Source organism: Chiloscyllium punctatum, chromosome 3 (genome assembly GCF_047496795.1).
Source record: "Chiloscyllium punctatum isolate Juve2018m chromosome 3, sChiPun1.3, whole genome shotgun sequence".
Taxonomy (NCBI): Eukaryota; Metazoa; Chordata; class Chondrichthyes; order Orectolobiformes; family Hemiscylliidae; genus Chiloscyllium; species Chiloscyllium punctatum.
The window spans coordinates 32,252,930-32,265,638 of NC_092741.1; positions in this window are offsets into that span (position 1 = coordinate 32,252,930).

Here is a 12,709-nt window from a genome sequence, read left to right on the forward strand (position 1 = left end):
ACCCTAACTCTGATTCAACGCCATAATCCTAAACCAGCACCCTAACTCTAATCCAGCACCCTAACCCTGACCCAAAACCCACCTCTAACCCAGCACTCTAACACTCACCCAGCATCCTATCTCTAACCCAGCTCCATAACCCTAACCCAGCACCCCAACACTGACCCAGTACCCTAACCTGACCCAGCACCTGAACCCTGACCCAGCACCCTAACCCTGACCCAGCACCCTATCCCTGACCCAACACCTGAACCCTGATCCAGCACCCTAACCCTGACCCAGGACCCTAACCTGACCCAGCACCCTATCCCTGACCCAGCACCCTAACCCTGACCCAGGACCCTAACCTGACCCAGCACCCTATCCCTGACCCAGCACCCTAACCCTGACCCAGCACCCTAACCTGACCCAGCACCCTATGCCTGACCCAGCACCCTATCCCTGATCCAGCACCCTATCCCTGACCCAGCACTCTAACATTAACCCAGCACGCTAACTCTGATCCAGCACCCCAGCACCCTAACCTTAATCCAGCCCCCTAACTCTGACCCAGCACCCTCACTCTAACCCAGCACCATAACCCTGATCCAACAACCTAACCCTAACTCTTAACACTGACCCAGCACCCTATCCCTGACCCAGCATCCTAACCTTGATCCAGCACCCGATCCCTGACCCAGCACTCTAAATCTGATTCGGCATCCTAACTCAAACCCAGCAACCTAACCCTAACCCAGCACCCTAATCCTGACCCAGCACCCTAACCCTGATCCTACACACTAACCTTAACTCAGCATCTTAACCCTTTTCCAGTGCCCTAACCCTGACCCAGCATCTTAACCATTTTCCAGCACTCTAACCCTGACCCAGCACCCTTACCCTGACCCTGCACCCTAACCCTGACCCAGCACCCTTACCCTGACCCTGCACCCTAACCCTGATCCAGCACCCTAACTCTGACCCAGCACCCTGACCCAGCACCCTAACCCTGACCCAGCACCCTGACCCAGCACCCTAACCCTGACCCAGCACCCTAACTCTAACCCAGCACCCTAACCCTAACCCAGCAAAATCTGTGCCCACACCAGTCCCTCACCTTCGTCCAAGGCCCCAAAGGAGCCTTCCACATCTACCAAAGTTTCACCTGCACTTCCACATATATCACTTACTGTATCCGTTGCTCCCAATGTAGTCTCCTCTACATTGGGGCGATAGGATGCCTACTCGCAGACACCCGCACCAACCAACCCCACCGCCCCGTGACTGAACACTTCAACTCCCCCTCCCACTCTGTTGAGGACATGCAGGTCCTGGGCCACCTGCATCATCACTCCCTCACCACCCAATACCTTGAGGAAGAACACCTCATCTTCCACCTCGGGACCCTACAACCCCAGGGCATCAATGTGGATTTCACCAATTTTCTCATTTCCCCTCTCCCCATCTTAGAGGAGAAAGTGAGGACTGCAGATGCTGGAAGAGGATTCGCAGTAGGTTAAAATCTTCGAGGAGAAAGTGAGGACTGCAGATGCTGGAAGAGGATTCGCAGTAGGTTAAAATCTTCGAGGAGAAAGTGAGGACTGCAGATGCTGGAAGAGGATTCGCAGTAGGTTAAAATCTTCGAGGAGAAAGAAGGGCTGATGCCCGAAACGTCGATTCTCCTGTTCCTTGGATGCTGCCTGACCTGCTGGGTTTTTCCAGCAACACATTTTCAGCTCTCCCCATCTTATCCCAGTTCTAACCTTCCAGCTCAGCACCACCCTCACGACCCATCCTATCTGTTCATCTTCCTTCCGACCCATCTGCACCACCCTCCCCTCTGACCTATGACCTTTACCGTCACCTCCATCCACCTATTGTACTCTTGGCTACCTTCTCCCCAGCCCCACCTCCCTCCCATTTATCTCTCCACCCTCAAGGTTCCCAGCCTCATTCCTGATGAAGGGCTTTTGCTCGAAACATTAATTCTCCTGCTCCTCGGATGCTGCCTGACCTTCTGTGCTTTTCCAGCACCACACTCTCGACTTTGAAATAAAAGCCAACATTCCACTGGTCTTCCCCATTACCTGCTGAACTTGGATGCTAGCTTTTTGTGATAAATGGACACTGCCCATCTAGATCATGGGGTCAAGTCTTTGAAGTAGGGCTAGAATCCATGGCCTTCAAATTTCAGCCTGTGTGTGCTACAGTAGAACCAAAATGACATAAAGCTGCAGTCCTTTGGCTGTCTTCTTAGGCTGCCCTCTGGATCAAGGATGATTTTATTCCACTCAAGTGTTATAGGTCCTCATCTAACTAAACAATACAACACTGGATCCTTACACCTTGACACGGTGTTATGAAGATGTGGATGTACATTTAAGAGAGTGAAGGACTTGGCAAGTGCACGGAGTGCTGGAGAATTCACAAAGTAATATTTGATTCAGAACAGACAGCACTTGCTGAGACAAAAACACAAATTCAAATTTGGCCAATCAGTTTAAATTATACCCCAAAAAATATCAAACTCCAATCCAGTTTGAATTTATCATAAAGCCAATGACACAATCCGATGCTTTGGGAATAAGACCAGGGAAAATTGAAGAGTTGAGAGGAGAACTGCCAAGCACAAGGAAAATTGAAGAGTTGGGAGGAGAACTGCCAAGTCCAGACTGCCTGAAAAATAGCCACTGTTAAAAGGTACCTTTTCAATCAGTAACCTGTGACGCCGAAATTTCTGAAAGAAAAAAATGAAGACACAGGAAGATCTGAATAGAAGCATGAAAGCTGCCTGGTTTTGGGATAAGAAGTCTTGTTCTGTAAATCTTAATTGGGAGTTTTATCAGACTAGTATTTTGGAAGGGAAGGTAAAAGATAGGTTAGAGTAAAGAATTGTAAATAATGGTTAGTTAATTATTCTCCAGTGTACTTTAAGAAATAAGGTTGTTAATTTTTACTTTAAATAGTTTTTGGTCACTTGGAGTTTTACAGATTACTGTATGGGATAAATCTTTTCTGTGTTGCCGGTTTTAAATTAAGCAGGAGGGTTTACCCCATGTCGTAACACACAGGTAATGAAGGGAGTGGGGATCAGGTGGTATTAAGGTCCTGAGCTAGACCGGGTCCAGTTTCAGCCCTGATCAATCAAGAATAAAATCTCTTGCTGATTGTTCCTTTCTAGCACAAAACTGTTACACTACATCACTGCCAGGATGGACCAGGGAACACGTCTGAGGCTCTGCCTACCTCATCTATTTGCTTTGTATACCCAAAGTTTTGCTGATGACTCCATGTTTTAACTTTGTCCCCTGCAAGCCCTCTCAAAGTCTTCAATTCCTGAAGATGTCCACAATTAAACCAGTTTATGACATGAAAATTGGTGGAGTTATGGATCACGAAGAAGGCTGTCAAAGGATATGGTATGATGTGGATCAGTTGAAACGTTGGGTGGAGAAATGGCAATTGGAGTTTAATCTGAACAAGTGTGCAGTGATGCATTGTGGGAGGTCAAATGCAAGAGGAAAGTATACAGTAAATGGCAGGAACATAAGGAGCATTGGTATTCAGAGGGATCCTGGGGGGTGTAAGTCTGCAGCCCCCTGATACTGGCAACGCAAGTAAAAAAGGTGATAAGGAAGGTGAAAAACATGCTTGCCTTAATTGGTAGGAGCACTGGCAAGTCACGTTATAGCTGTGTAAAACTTTAGTTAGGTCACATTTGGAATATTCTCTGTAGTTTTGGCTGCCACACTACAGGAAGGATGTGGAAGCTTTGGAAAGGGGTGCAAAAAAGTGGACCAGGATGCTGCCTGGATTGGAGTGTATTAGGAGAGATTGTTATAAGGAGAGATTGGACAAACTTGGATTGTTTTCACTAGAGCATCAGAGCCTGAGGGACGAATTGATAGAAGTATATAAATTTATGAGAGGCATGGATAGGGTGGATAGTTGGGTCTCTTTGCCAGGGTGGAAATGTCAAATACTAGGGGCTTCATTTTCAGGTAGGAGGGGGTAAATTTAAAGGAGATGTGCAGGGAAGGTTTTACACAGAGAGTGGTCGGCATTTGGAATGTGCTACTAGGGAAGGTGGTAGAAGCAGATACAACAGACATTTAAACAGATACATGAACAGGTAGGAAACAGAGGGATATGGATCATGTTCAGGCAGATGGGATTAGTTTAGAATGGCATCATTGTCAGCACAGACATGGTGGGCTGAAGGGCTTGTTTCCGTGCTGTACAGATTTATGTTCTCTTTTATCACACGGTACAGTGCACAGTCTAAGCACCTGTCTTACGTCGGGTGAACAATAAAGGAACAGTCAGCCCGATAAATGCAATGAAATTATAAACATGTCTCGCTTCGGTGCAACATGAGGAAGTTCAGCTCTCAAAAGAAGCATCATAGACGAGCCAGAGAAGTGAAACAACTTTGAAGTGCATTTTCGCTCTCAGAATGTGGGTAAAAGTGGTACTTCTTGCCTATCCTTCCTTACCTGAGGATGTGGTGGTAGGCCTTAGGGCACTGCTTATATGTTTTCTTTATTTGTTCACGGGGTGTGAGCATGGCATGAAGATGGCATTCCCTGCCCATGCCAGCTCCCCTTGAGAAAGTGATTGCCATCTGCTTCTCAAGGTCAAAATGCCCATTCTTATTGTGTTTTATGTTTCAGAATTTTAAGGGTCAACTAGGTAATGTGGAACCAAAGCCATAGTTAGGTCAGGCTGGACAGCTGAGGCAGTTTCTCTTACAAGAACACTCACCTCCCATTGCACAAAAAACAGACATCTTTAGAGTGTGCCATTTTATTTTACTCAATCATAGTACACAAACAGACTTGTTACCTGCTTCAGGATTTACACACCAGACAATTCCTGCATTCCAAGTGACCCTTGACCCCACCAACCCAGATTGGTGTGAACTACACATGGTTCAAAGTGCCCAACCGGAAATGTGGTAAATTCCAAAATTCAGCAGGGCCTTTGTCCTGAGGCTGTGGGTTTAGAGAGTGTGTCTGTAACTAAAGAACATTGGTCTGGTTTTTAACAACAATCTGGCTGTTTTTACAGCCTTTTTCCCTGGTGCCTGCAAATCATAACATTAATTTGACTACATTTTACTACCTGCCACTCAGAGGTTGAACACACTACCATCAGTATCATGTACAGTATTAACCATTGTTAATGACTGTGTATCCAGGATAGATTGCTTGGAGCAGTTACTGTGAAGGGATGCCTGGTAGTGGTTTTCAAAATGATGTGCGATTTTGAGAGAGTATGCAGTGAGAACCTGGTTCCACTGGCAAGTAAGTCAATAACCAAAGACTGGGAGATTTAACATATTGCTGATAAAGTCACATTTTATTGAAGGTTTTGTCTCACGCCCATCAGGACAATTCACAAGAAATACTAAATTTAAAGGGAGAACCACTATGTATAGCCTCTGGCAGGTCAAGTATCTATTTAAAATTTTGGCAAAACCTGGCAGTTAACTGTCAACTAGTCCGGGACATCCGTGCCAACATGGCCCCTTGGCTGAACATTTCAACTCCCCCTCCCACTCTGCCGAGGACATAAGGGTCCTGGGCCTCCTCCATCGCTGCTCCCTCACCACCCGATGCCTAGAGGAAGAACGCTTCATCTTCCACCTCGGAACCCTTCAACCCCACCACATCAATATGGATTTCACCAGTTTCCTCATTTCCCCTCCCCCCACCTTATCCTAGTTGCAACCTTCCAGCTCAGCACCATCCTAATGACCTGTCCCACCTGTCAAATTTCCTTCCCACCTATTTGCTCCACTCTTCTCTCCCCCACCTCCATTCACCTATCGCACTCTCAGCTACTCTCTCCATCCCTGAGGCTCATAGCCTCATTCCTGATGAAGGGTTCCTGCCCGAAACGTCAATTTTCCTGCTCCTCAGATGCTGCCTGACCTGCTGTGCTTTTCCAGCACTGCTCTAATCTTGACTCTAATCTCCAGCATCTGCAGTACCCACTTTCGCCCTTTCAACTACTATTAACTGGTGCATTCCCTATGTAGTCCACTTGCCAACCAATCAGCACTCTCCTCTCCTCAGTGTAAATGTTAGTTTTCCCCTTAAATTGGTATTCTTGCAAATTGTCCTGAGTGAAAGACAAAAACTTACTCTGTTTTCAGAAATGCTCAAATTCTACATTACCTGAAAATTTAAAATAATCGGCAGAAGAACCAGAGGGGAAATAAGGAAGAATTATTTTACATGATGGTTAAAATCTGAAAGGTTCCTTGTGAAAATGTGATGAAATCAGAGTCCATGAGATCTCTCAGAAAGCAAATGGTAAGCAGCTGAAGAGAATTAGTTTGCAGAATTTGGTGGGAACGGCAGGCACGGTGGCACAGTAGTTAGCACTGCTGCCTCACAGCGCCAGAGACCCGGGTTCAATTCCCGCCTCAGGCGACTGACTGTGTGGAGTTTGCACATTCTCCCCGTGTCTGCGTGGGTTTCCTCCGGGTGCTCCGGTTTCCTCCCACAGTCCAAAGATGTGCAGGTTAGGTGAATTGGCCATGCTAAATTGCCCGTAGTGTTAGGTTAGGGGTATGGGTGGGTTGCGCTTCGGCGGGGCAGTGTGGACTTGTTGGGCCGAAGGGCCTGTTTCCACACTGTAAGTAATCTAAATCTAAACCACAAATCTAAACTGTGGGTCTAAATTGGATAATAAATTTTTCAAAAAGATGTCAAATGCACAATTGCCCACATAACCTACTCATGCTCCGAGATTCCATAATTCTTTCTATTTGTGTTTGCTCTGGGGCAAACTGTCATCAGTAAGTAACCTTCTCATGGAGATTTAGTGGACGGCGAAGAAGGTTACCTCAGATTACATCAGGATCTTGATCAGATGAGCTGAGAAGTGGCAGATGGAGTTTAATTTTGATTAGTGTGAGGTGCTGCATTTTGGGAAAGCAAATCTTAGCAGGACTTATACACTTAATGGCGAGGTCCTCAGGAGTGTTGCTTAATAAAGAGACCTTGGAGTGCAGATTCATAGCTCCTTGAAAGTGGAGTCGCAGGTAGATAGGATAGTGAAGAAGGCGTTTAGTGTGCTTTCCTTTATTGGTCAGGGTATTTAGTACTAGAGTTGGGAGGTCATGTTGCAGCTGTACAGGACATTGGTTAGGCCACTGTTGGAATATTGCGTGCAATTCTTGTCTCCTTCCTATCAGAAAGATATTGTGAAACTTGAAAGGGTTCAGAAAAGATTTACAAGGATGTTGCCAGGGTTGGAGAGGCTGAACAGGCTGAGGCTGTTTTCCCTGGAGCATCAGAGACTGAGGGGTGACTTATAGAGGTTTATGAAATCATGAGGGACATGGATAGGGTAAATAGACAAAGTCTTTTCACTGGGGTGTGGGAGTCCAGAACTAGAGGGCATAGGTTTAGGGTGAGAGGGGAAAGATATAAAAGAGATAAGGGGCAACGTTTCCATGTAGAGGGTGGTATGTGTATGGAATGAGCTACCAGAGGAAGTGTGGAGGCTGATACAATTTCAACGTTTAAAAGGCATCTGGATGGGTATATGAATAGGAAGGGTTTGGAGGGATATGGGCTGGGACTAGATTGGGTTGGTGTATCTGGTCGGCATGGACAGGTTGGACTGAAGGGTCTGTTTCATGCTGTACCCTATGACTCAAGTTTGAATTATATTCCAAAAGCCAAATATTCAATGATATCGCACAGATGAGATCATTCTGTCTATCGTGACTGTGTCAATTGTCTAGAAATAAAAAGTGTCCAACTAGTCGCTTCACCCATAGTTATGTTAATTTATCAAATTCCCTCTCAAAACTTGTTCTCAGACAAAAGACAACATGTACTGCATTTTAAAAAATCCTTATTTTGCAACTGGTTCCTTCGCCTGCCCTGAGGGATGGAGTGCTGAACTGTTGGAGATGCTAGGTAGACAAGCAGGAGGCTGGAAGAACACAGCAAGCCAGGCAGCATCAGGAGGTGGAGAAGTCAACATTTTGGGTGTAACGCTTCTTTAGGACTTGGGGTGGGGGTAAGGGGAGCCGCAGATAAAGGGGGTGGGGGGCAGGGTTTTGAGGTTGGGATCGGTGAAGATAGGTACAGGATGCATCGTGGTTGTTCGATGGGAGGAATGAATCTGGTAGGTGGCTAGAAGGAAGGGTCGATGAGAGGAATGGAAGCGAGGGGGAGAGGCTGGGAAGGGAGGTTATTTGAAATTGAAGAACTCAATCTTGAGTCCACCAGGCTAGAGCTGCCCAGGCAGAAGATGAGGTGTTGTTCCTCTAACTTGCGCTCTGATTCGTAGTGGCCAAGAGTGGTCATGTTGGAAAGGGAGTGGGAAGGGGAATTAAAATGGACAATGACTGGGAGGTTAGATTAGATTCCATACAGTGTGGAAACAGGCCCTTCAGCCCAACCAGTCCACACCGACCCTCCAAAGAGTAACCCACCCAGACCCATTTCCCTCTGACTAACACATTTATCACTATGGGCAATTTAGCATGGCCAATTCACCTGGCCTGCACATCTTTGGACTGTGGGAGGAAACCGGAGCACCCGGAGGAAACCCACACAGACACAGGGAGAATGTGCAAACTCCACACAGTCACCCAAGGCTGGAATCGAACCTGGTACCGTAAGGCTGCAGTGCTAACCACTGAGCCACCGTGCCACTCCTTGGCTCCTGTGGGCCCGGCTGAGATACTCAACAAAACATGCCCTGAGTCTACATTTGGTCTCCCCGATGTAGAGAAGACCACACATCGGGAACACCGGATACAGTAAACTACGTTGGAGGAGAGGCAGGTGAACCTTTGTCTTTCAGACAAAATACTAAACCAAGGCTACAGATGCCCTCTGTAGTGCATTTAATTGGATTTGTGGCTCTGTATTACAACTGCAATATTTAACACTCAGTAAACATCCATAAAGTTCTGCCTGTGGGATCTAGCTGCTACATGTTTTGACAGTAACATTTGCAAAGTACCTGTATTTCACTGACTCTAAAGCATTTCAGGACATCCTGAGTTTTTGAAAAGTGCTGAATAAATCCACACTATTTCTTTTGGCTGCTCTTACATGTGGTACCATTTTCCTCTCTTTCCTTTGCACTTGTACTTTAGGACATAGACTGATATCAGTATAGAATACAATCCCACAAAGCCACTTAGGAGTGACTAATATGACTCACTCACATTTATTTTTGAATGCGATCACTGACAGTGAAAGTTGATGTACAGTTTAAATACACGAGGGAATGTCAGACTAATGCATTATATACCTGTAGGGTCAGTAAGCACACCAGGGTGCATTAGAATCTCCAAAGAATGGCTGAAAATTCATCTTCTTGGAGGTTTTGCTTTGTAATGAATACGTTTGTGTAAGATTCTTTTCTATTGCTTTAATTAAAATTGTAAATATTTAAAATAAGCAGGTCACATCCTTTGCATGCAAAGGAAGTTTGTATGGTTTTGATTCCCAAACGTGACCCAAGCTAAGCAGCATCAGGATATGAGAGGATTGGAGTTTCATTCCTAAACTGGACTGAATTTGAGGTCTGTGAAGAAACACATCAGGATGAGCTGGCAGATTGTAAGCTCAGCTGGCACATGTGGCACAGTCAAACGTTTTGCACACGCTACAGTGTCCTATCGCTGCAGAAGGGAGTTTTTCATTATATTTCTATAAATCAAGACATCTGGCTCTCTCAGTCAAGCGGTGGAGCATGCATCCGTTTCCTATGTAGTTGTGAACATGTGTGTGTGAATTCTTTCTATGCTTGCGAGTCTGTGTATGCATGTCTGTTTGTGGGTGTGTGTGTGTGTGTTGTGAACATGTCTGTTTGTGAGAGAGAATTCTTATTTTGAGGTGTCTGTGCATAGGAAGGTGTGTGAAGAGTTTCATGCTGGACTTATAGGCACCTCCTATAAGAGAGAGGTGAAAATCAGGCATATAGCTCCAAACTTCAAATACCCAGGGGAAGTAGTTTCGAGAGACAGCAATAGGCCCAAAGAGCAAGTTGGTAACCTGTGACTGACCTTGGTTCACTCTTCATCAGTGAACTCCACCTGCTCCACCAGCCTGACATGAATCAGGGTCAATATCTGTCCCGCTTTAGACCTGATAGTTGAGGTGTAGGGATTGCATCTGCATCCAAAGTCCCATTCCCACGCTCAGAGCTAAACACCCCTGAATTTCCAGGGTGGGGACTTCCAGCCGAATTTTTAATTGCTTTTTGTTCTTAGAAGTAATGTTGTTGCAATGATAAGAATCATTATAACTGGGGGCAGTCAGCCTAACAACACACCAGAGAAAGAGCTCCTGGAAAGTTTTAAGGCTGCAGTCTAAGAACTGGAGTTCCAAGATAAGGCCCTTGTTTAAGGAGGACAGCAACACTGTTGAGAGGAAGAAGTGTCAGAATAAGGGGTTCTGCTGATTGAAATGCAGAAAGGCTTGTATTTATAAAGGAGTGCATCTTCAAACTATCACCTCATGGATCCAATCAGGGCACTCCTCACAGGTCCTTGTTTTACACCTATTTACTGTTCACCTACTCAGACTCTCACAGCATCTCTGCCTTGCCTGATCTTTTTATGCTTTGGTCCCTCGGCCAGAGCTTAAAGACTCACCCATCATCTGTCTTGCCTTGCTGTTTAATGTAGACACAAAGCCAGGCAGCTAGTCATGACTGTCAGCAGTGATCAATTAATGGCGCAGTTAGTTCTATGTCACAGTGAAACCATGTGCCAAAACTGTACGCAGCAATCGTGTTGTATATACTTCAAACAAACAGCAATGCCTTCAAGTCTGAGGGGAGTAGCCCTCAGTCAGGCCACAGAAGATACTATTCAGTGAAAGGGTCCCAACAGAAGGGCATCACTTGGCTAACAGTCCCAGGTTTGGACATGGTCAGTTGGCTACTTAGGCTGATCAGGGTGAGGGCCCTCATACCTCTACAGCCTGGGCAGTAGCTCACGGTTAGTGCATGCAGACATGGTCTAAGAGTTCCCCAGAGATCAGTCAGGGAGGATCTGGCTACTCATCAGTCGGCCTAACCATCCAAGTCGGTCAGAGGGGTGGCCATGATCCATAATAAAAGTCATTAGAGGGAGGTTATCGCAGCCACTGCTGTGTTCGGTAAGTTGGGGAAGTCAACTGTGGGGATTGAAGGCAGCATGCTGGGATGCTTTGGAGGAGGGTGGGTCAATAATTATGAGAGGAGGGAGACAAGTATAATGGAGGGCATGGGTTATTGCAGGAAGGAGAATCATTGATGGTCACAACCATTGCACAGGATGGGGGACAGAGTAGCATGACTAAGCTATAGAATACCTGGGCATTGGCGGGTGGGGGAGTTGCCCTCGCTGTGTCAGTGTTCTGAGATAGAATGAAGCTAGTCTGTATAGCTTGGCTCTTAAATAGCAATAAATGTACTAATGGGCTTATGCATTTGCAATGACGTGTCACCTGTACTATTTTATTTTGGCTCCACTCTCACTACCTGTATGGTGAAGGGTAACTCCTGGTTGGCAGCATTTGACTGGGAACCACGGCTGCTCATTAAAACTAGCTCTAGTACCCAGAATTCGGGAGGTCCCGTCAGTGGTGAGAACATTCCCCCTCAGGCGAGAGGGAAGACAGCAACGAGCATAGCACCACAGGGGCACGGAACCTGACCAATGAGGCAGGTTTCGGAGAACAGCCCGAGGAAGTTCACTGGGGCTCACAATGATTGGGGAGCCCTCCCAGAAACTTACCAAAGCTGACACTTGGTTGATTTCTGGTCGAATCCAGCCCCCTGTTCCACTCACATCATCCACCCATCAGCAACTCCGGCTCCATCCCACAGGGCGCTTTGCACTCGCCAAATGAACACAATGAAAATCAGTGAGAATCTGAGGCTGAACAGAAGAATTAGGAGCTGGAGTAGGTACAGCCATTGACGTTGGGCTAAAGGTGATCGGAAATGCACTGGAGGCCAGAATTGGAGCTTGCAGAGGGAAGGGTCAAAATTGGAGATAGTTGGTGGTTGTAGTTCTGGAAGAGGTCACGGAGATAGTGGATGGAAGGTACAGCTAAAAGGTCAAGTATAGGTGGGGATGGGAGGTGGGGAGGGGTAAGAGAACAGATCTCATCTTCCTGACACTCCCACCTCCACAAAAATGTTGGCAAACAGACATCAGGTCTGGAGGATGATGCTTACCCTGCAACCATATCAAACTGAGGGCCAGCTAGGGAGTAATCAACCACCACTGCTGTGGGGAGAAAGTTAAATGCAAGAATCGTCCCTGTTTAGCACCATTATCTTGGTAACAGCAACCCTATATATTAATGATTTAGATGAGAGAACTAAACATCTCAATCTTCAGATGATGCAAAGCTGGGTGGGAGTGTGAACTGTGTCATGGATACAATCGGACTTGGAAAATTTGGGTGAGTGGGCAAGTGCATGGCAGGTGAAGTATAATGTGGATAATAGTGAGATAATCTACATTTTGGTAGCAAAAACAGGAAGGCAGATTTTTTTTCCCTACTAATCCAGCTCCGTCAGAGCCAGCTTTCAGAGTGAAATGACCCTCTGACACTCCTGTTTATATTTTTTTCTTTTTTTTTCCTTCTACTGTGGTAGTGCTTATTTTTTCCCCAGCACCCATGTTGTGAAGGCAGTTTATTATGTGAATGGCGATAGTTTGGGAAAAGGGGAGGTGTAATGAGACATG